Source organism: Coregonus lavaretus (genome assembly GCF_964263955.1).
Source record: "Coregonus lavaretus genome assembly, chromosome: 9".
In the NCBI taxonomy this organism is placed as follows: Eukaryota; Metazoa; Chordata; class Actinopteri; order Salmoniformes; family Salmonidae; genus Coregonus; species Coregonus lavaretus.
The window spans coordinates 1053337-1060836 of NC_139996.1; positions in this window are offsets into that span (position 1 = coordinate 1053337).

Here is a 7500-nt window from a genome sequence, read left to right on the forward strand (position 1 = left end):
CAGAAGCAAGGGGAATGCTCGCAAGGTGGGGCCGACCCACATATAAGGGGTCAAGACAAACCAGGAAGGGGGAGAGAGAGCAAGTGGCTGTGGATCTGTGAACCATGGAAAAAGAGAAAAGTGACAATATATATATATAGGCTGGATTTACCGTGTATGACCTGGACTGTTTGGACTCACCTGTTGGCTGTTGGACCTGGACCTACCGAGAACCCGATTCGTGTATCGACCACTGCTGTCCTCAACCATGCCTGTAGCCTGGGCGGACCAGGACGGAGAAATCAACATACAGGTACTGTCCTGTTCAAAATAACTCTCTCTGGGGTGATTTTGGTGACGGTCTCCCGCTGAATTTGTATACGCGGTGGAGAATGCACATTGTCGTTTGAACCGGATAAACAGACTGGCCATACCGCTGGTTAGGTAAATTAAAAATACATTAAAAAAAGTTCAGTTAGCACTCCGAAGGGGAGTCAGGTTTTTTTTGTGGTTTTGTTTGCTTCATACAGTTTGCTCTGGGAAAATTAGTATCGAAGGAGCCATACAGGCACTGTTACAAGCAGTGGCAGCCCAACAAGAGGCAACTAGAGCTCAACAAATAGCTCATCAGGATGCGATACGAATGGGTCCCGACATGCTACAGGTCCGCACCAACCAGCTGCTCAGAGAGGAGCAAGAGAGAAACACCCGGGAGTTAAGAGAAGGTCTGCAGGGGTTAGCAGCCCAAACTGGAGCTCAGCTACCAGCTACAAAAACCCAGAGGTCGGCCAATCATTTCCTTTAAATAATGACAAAGCAGGATGATGTGGAAGCATACCTCCCCACCTTCGAAAGGACGGCAGAGAGAGAGAGAAGTGGCCAAAAGAAGAATGGACAGGGCTTCTGGCACCATACCTGGCAGGGGACGCTCAAAAAGTGTATTTCGACCTGGAGTTGAAAGATGGACAGGACTATGATAAACTAAAGGGAGAGATTCTGACTAGACTGGGAGTGACCGTTACCGTGAGGGCACATCGCTTCCACCAGTGGGCCTACAGACCTGGACAACCCCCCCCGAACACAGATGTTCGACTTGATGCACCTGGCATGGAAATGGTTGCGACCGGAGACCCGCTCATCCACCGAGGTCGTCGAGACCATCGTCCTCGACCAGTTTCAGCGAAGTCTACCCCAAGAAGTTCGACGATGGGTTGGCCAGAACGAGGTACTTTCCGCCGACCATCTCGTGGCCTTGGTTGAACGGTAGTGTACGGCAGGAACAGCTGAGCAGGCACAGGAGGAAAAATCCCCATTTCCCAGGCCCGGGCGAACCAGCGGACCGGGTAAGACTGTTCCAGCATTGGGAGGGGGAAGAGAGCAGCGTGGGGCTGTGAGGAAAGAACCAGACTGGGGGCGAGACACTCTGGCAAAAGCTGAAAACCGGGACAGGGGGTTGAGGGGTCCCCCCCGAAACAATATTATCTGTTACAATTGTAATCAACCTACTGCCCTATTAAAGAAGAGCCAATGCAATGTAACCTAGGTGGAAAAGAAGAAACTGATATATGGTATGCATGTCCTGTGGTAACCACTGTACTTGAAAGACCAAGAAACAAACATATGTGCATGGTGAAGGTTAAAGGGAAAGAGATAGCAGCCCTGCTTGTTTCCGGCAGTATGTTAACCTTGGTCGTTGCAGACCTAGTGCCGACTCATAAACTGGATAAAAGTCAGGATGTCAGTGTTATGTGCATTCATGGGGATACCCGTCCGTATCCCACAGCCTTAGTGAGCATACAAACTGAGGACGGGTTTCTGGATTATGAGGTCGGCGTGGTCCCGAAGATGATGTAATACTGGGTAGATACTTTCCTAACTTTGCGAGGCCAAAAGAACGGCATATTTGAGAAGCCAAACCCCCTGACCAAGCAGGAAGGAGCATCTAGCCCTCAACCAAAGCTAAGAAAAGAGAAGGTCTCCCAGGGGCCAACATCACAGGTGCTAGTAGGGGAGGAAGAGGAAGAAGGGGCAGACCCCGTTAATAATGAACAGCCCAGTACTAGTGGGGCCGGGGTCGATCTGGAGCCAGAGGGCTCAGAGGGCGACCATCTAGAACCAACAGACCTGGCAGGGTCCCTGACTAATTTCGGGATGGCCCAGACCCAGGATCCAACCCTGCAGCAAGCCAGAGCAGATGTGCAGGTAGTGGATGGTACCCCCATAAATGACGGGACGATGCCTAATAGTTTCCCTCAATAGTTTCCCCCACCACAGAGTCTCAAAAATAGGGGTTGATGTGGCAGTTTTTGGTCCCCACACGGTACCGGAGAACAGTACTGGACCTAGCTCATGGGCATATTCTGGGGGGACACCTTGGTATCGATAAAACCCGAGACAGGATTGTGAGGAGGTTTTACTGGCCAGGAATTCAGGCTGAGGTGGCTCTACACTGTGGAGAGTGCCCTGAGTGCCAGTTAACAGCTCCCCGACCAGCTGTTAGAAGCCCGTTAGTGCCACTACCCATAATCGAAATGCCATTTGAGAGGATAGCGATGGACATAGTGGGCCCACTACCCAAATCTGCCAGAGGGCACCAATACATTCTGGTCATCCTAGATTATGCCACTCGCTACCCAGAAGCCATTCCCCTTCGGACGATGGCTTCCAAAAATATTGCCAAGGAGTTAGTGCTCCTGTTCACCAGGGTAGGGATTCCAAAGGAGATCCTTACTGACCAGGGGACCCCCTTTATGTCCCGCTTTATGGCGGACCTTTGTAAGTTGTGGCAGGTGAAACAGTTGAGGACATTGGTTTACCATCCTCAGACGGACGGGCTGGTTGAGAGATTCAATCGCACCCTGAAGTCAATGCTCAGGAAAGTAATCGAGAAGGATGGGAAAAACTGGGATTTCATGTTGCCGTATCTGACGTTTGCCATTAGAGAGGTTCCCCAAGCCTCGCTGGGGTTTTCACCCTTTAGCTAGTATATGGGAGGCACCCCCGGGGAATCTTAGACATCACCCAGGAAACCTGGGAGCACCAGGCCACCACTTATACATTTTTTACATTTTAGTCATTTTAGCAAACGCTCTTATCCAGAGTGACTTACAGTTAGTGAGTGCATACATACTTTTTTTCATACTAGTGTTATAGAGCACGTCACGGCAATGCAAGACAGGATAGCCACAGTCACGCCCATCGTCAGAGAGCGCATGAGGCAAGCACAAGAGCACCAGCGGCACGCTTATAACCGGCAGGCTACCCTGAGGGAATTTCAACCAGGAGATACGGTGTTAGTGCTGGTCCCCACGGTAGAGTGTAAACTACTAGCCACATGGAACGGACCGTATGAAGTGTTGGAGAAAATAGGAGAAGTTAATTATCGGTTCCGACAGCCAGGTCGTCGGCCCCCGGAACAGATCTATCACATAAACCTGTTAAAAGCATGGAGAGAGAATGAAACACTAACTGTCACTTACCCCACACCCACTCAGGAGGCAGCCGGAGTGCATGTTTCACCTACTCTGTCCCCAGCACAAGTACAGGAAGTAAAGTCCTGGTCCATTGCCGTTGAAAGGTGGCTGGGGCCCCGTGTAAGCCGAATGGCATGATGGTGTATTGAAACAAACCCGAAGGCTGTCTTTCTTTGGCTCTGGGGGTCAGGGGAATTTGCCAGTAACCTTTGTCTAGGTCCAGGGTCGTAATGTACCTAGCTTTACCAATTTTCTCCAATAGTTCATCTACTCAGGGCATGTGGTAGGCATCAAACTTGGAGATTTCATTTACCTTCCGAAAGTCATTACAAAACCGCAAAGACCCATCGGGCTTGGAGACCTTCACAATTGGGCTAGACCACTCACTATGTGACTCTTCGACCACTCCAGCTGCCAACATTTTCTCAGTCCACGCTGTAATCGCAGCTCGTCGAGCCTCGGTACCTGATGTGGCCTCATGCTCACTTTTCTCCCTGGTAGGGGAAAAATAAAATGAGCCATAACCTCAGATCATCCTGGTATCCCTGAAAACACATCTCTGTCTCCCTCTCCGTCTCCCTCTCCGTCTCCCTCTCCCACTCCATCTCCCTCTCTATCTCAATATACCTCTCCCTCTCCCTCTCACTCTCCGTCTCCCTCTCTGTCTCTCTCTCCATTTCCCACACCCTCTCCATCTACCTCTCCGTCTCCCTCTCCCTCTCCGTCTCCGTCTCCGTGTCCCTCTCACTCTCCGTCTCCCTCTCCATTTCCCTCTCCGTCTCCCTCTCTCTCTCGTCTCCATCTCCCTCTCCATCGCCCTCATCCCTTTCCGTCTCCCTCTCCCTCTCTGTCTCCCTCTCCCTCTCCGTCTCCCTCTCCGTTTCCCTCTCAATTTCCCGTACCATCTCCATATCCCTCTCCCTCTCCATCTCTGTCTCCCTCTCCCTCTCCCTCTCCCTCTCTGTCTCTGTCTCCCTCTCCCTCTCGTCTCCCTCTCCGTCTCCCTCTACCTCTCCCTTTCCGTCTCCCTCTCCCTTTCCGTCTCCCTGTCCCTTTCCGTCTCCCTCTCGTCACCCTCTCCCTCTCCATCTCCCTCTCCCTCTCCGTCTCTGTCTCCCTCTCCGTGTCCCTCTCACTCTCCCTCTCTGTCTCTGTCTCCGTCTCCCTCTCCCTCTCCCTTTCCGTTTCCCTCTCCGTCTCCCTCTCCGTCTCCCTCTACCTCTCCCTCTCCCACTCCGTCTCCCTCTCCCTCTCCCTCTCCACCTCCCTCTCCGTCTCCATCTCCCTCTCCCTTTCCGTCTCCCTCGCCGTCTCCCTCTCCCTCTCCCTCTCCCTTTCCGTCTCCCTCTCCCCCTCCCTCTCCCTCTCCGTGTCCCTCTCCCTCTCCGTCTCTGCCTCCCTCTACGTCTCCCTCTCCGTGTCCCTCTCACTCTCCCTCTCCGTCTCCCTCTCCCTCTCGTCTCCCTCTCCCTTTCCGTCTCCCTCTCCCTTTCCCTCTCCCTTTCCCTCTCCCTTTCCGTCTCCCTCTCCCTCTCCGTCTCTGTCTCCCTCTCCGTGTCCCTCTCAATCTCCCTCTCTGTCTCCGTCTCCCTCTCCCTCTCCCTCTCCGTCTCTGTCTCCCTCTCCGTGTCCCTCTCAATCTCCCTCTCTGTCTCCGTCTCCCTCTCCCTCTCCCTCTCGTCTCCCTCTCCGTCTCCCTCTCCGTCTCCGTCTCCGTGTCCCTCTCACTCTCCGTCTCCCTCTCCATTTCCCTCTCCGTCTCCCTCTCTCTCTCGTCTCCATCTCCCTCTCCATCGCCCTCATCCCTCTCCGTCTCCCTCTCCATCTCTGTCTCCCTCTCCCTCTTCCTCTCCCTCTCTGTCTCTGTCTCCCTCTCCCTCTCGTCTCCCTCTCCCTCTCCCTTTCCGTTTCCCTCTCCGTCTCCCTCTCCGTCTCCCTCTACCTCTCCCTCTCCCTCTCCGTCTCCCTCTCCCTCTCCCTCTCCACCTCCGTCTCCGTCTCCCTCTCCCTCTCCCTTTCCGTCTCCCTCTCCCTCTCCCTCTCCGTGTCCCTCTCCCTCTCCGTCTCTGCCTCCCTCTACATCTCCCTCTCCGTGTCCCTCTCACTCTCCCTCTCCGTCTCCCTCTCCCTCTCGTCTCCCTCTCCCTTTCCGTCTCCCTCTCCCTTTCCCTCTCCCTTTCCCTCTCCCTTTCCCTCTCCCTTTCCGTCTCCCTCTCCCTCTCCGTCTCCCTCTCCGTGTCCCTCTCAATCTCCCTCTCTGTCTCCGTCTCCCTCTCCCTCTCCGTCTCTGTCTCCCTCTCCGTGTCCCTCTCAATCTCCCTCTCTGTCTCCGTCTCCCTCTCCCTCTCCCTCTCGTCTCCCTCTCCCTTTCCGTCTCCCTCTCCGTCTCCGTCTCCGTGTCCCTCTCACTCTCCGTCTCCCTCTCCATTTCCCTCTCCGTCTCCCTCTCTCTCTCGTCTCCATCTCCCTCTCCATCGCCCAAATCCCTCTCCATCTCCCTCTCCCTCTCTGTCTCCCTCTCCGTCTCCCTCTCCGTTTCCCTCTCAATTTCCCGTACCCTCCTCATATCCCTCTCCATCTCTGTCTCCCTCTCCCTCTCCCTCTCCCTCTCTGTCTCTGTCTCCCTCTCCCTCTCGTCTCCCTCTCCGTCTCCCTCTCCCTCTCCCTTTCCGTCTCCCTCTCCCTTTCCGTCTCCCTGTCCCTTTCCGTCTCCCTCTCGTCACCCTCTCCCTCTCCATCTCCCTCTCCCTCTCCGTCTCTGTCTCCCTCTCCGTGTCCCTCTCACTCTCCCTCTCTGTCTCTGTCTCCATCTCCCTCGCCGTCTCCCTTTCCCTCTCCCTTTCCGTCTCCCTCTCCCTCTCCCTCTCCGTGTCCCTCTCCCTCTCCGTCTCTGCCTCCCTCTACGTCTCCCTCTCTGTCTCCGTCTCCCTCTCCCTCTCCCTCTCATCTCCCTCTCCCTTTCCGTCTCCCTCTCCGTCTCCATCTCCCTCTCCCTTTCTGTCTCCCTCTCTGTCTCCCTCTCCCTCCCCGTCTCCCTCTCCCTCCCCGTCTCCCTCTCCGTCTCCGTCTCCGTCTCCCTCTCCCTCTCTGTCTCCCTCTCCGTCTCCATCTCCCTCTCCCTTTCCCTCTCCCTTTCCCTCTCCGTCTCCCTCTCCCTCTCCGTCTCTGTCTCCCTCTCCGTGTCCCTCTCAATCTCCCTCTCTGTCTCCGTCTCCCTCTCCCTGTCCCTCTCGTCTCCCTCTCCCTTTCCGTCTCCCTCTCCGTCTCCATCTCCCTCTCCCTTTCTGTCTCCCTCTCTGTCTCCCTCTCCCTCCCCGTCTCCCTCTCCTTCCCCGTCTCCCTCTCCGTCTCCGTCTCCGTCTCCCTCTCCCTCTCTGTCTCCCTCTCCGTCTCCATCTCCCTCTCCCTCTCCGTCTCCCTCTCCCTCTCCGTCTCCCTCTCCCTCTCCGTCTCTGTGTCCCTCTCCATCTCCCTCTCCCTCTCCCTCTCCGTCTCCCTCTCCCTCTCCCTCTCCCTCTCCCTAACCCTCTCCCTCTCTCTTTCTGTCTCCCTCTCCCTCTCCCTCTCCCTCTCCCTCCCCCTCTCCGTGTCACTCTTCCTCTCCGTCTCTGTCTCCCTCTCCATCTCTGTCTCCCTCTCCCTCTCCGTCTCCCTCTCCGTGTCCCTCTCCCTCTCCCTCTCCCTCTCCCTCTCCATCTCCCTCTCCGTCTCTGTCTCCCTCTCCATGTCCCTCTCCCTCTCCGTCTCTGTCTCCCTCTCCCTCTCCGTGTCCCTCTGTCTCTCCGTCTCTGTCTCCCTCTCCCTCTCCGTGTCCCTCTCACTCTCCCTCTCCGTCTCCGTCTCCCTCTCCGTCTCTGTCTCCCTCTCCCTCTCCGTGTCCCTCTCCCGCTCCCTGCATGTCTCCACATGTCTATCTGGGCCTCAATCAACCCTTTGATCACAATGTCCCAATTACAGAATGATAGGATCCCAATTGTCACAATACCCTGTTACTGATCACAATACCCTGTACGGATCACAATACCCTGTACTGATCACAATACCCTGT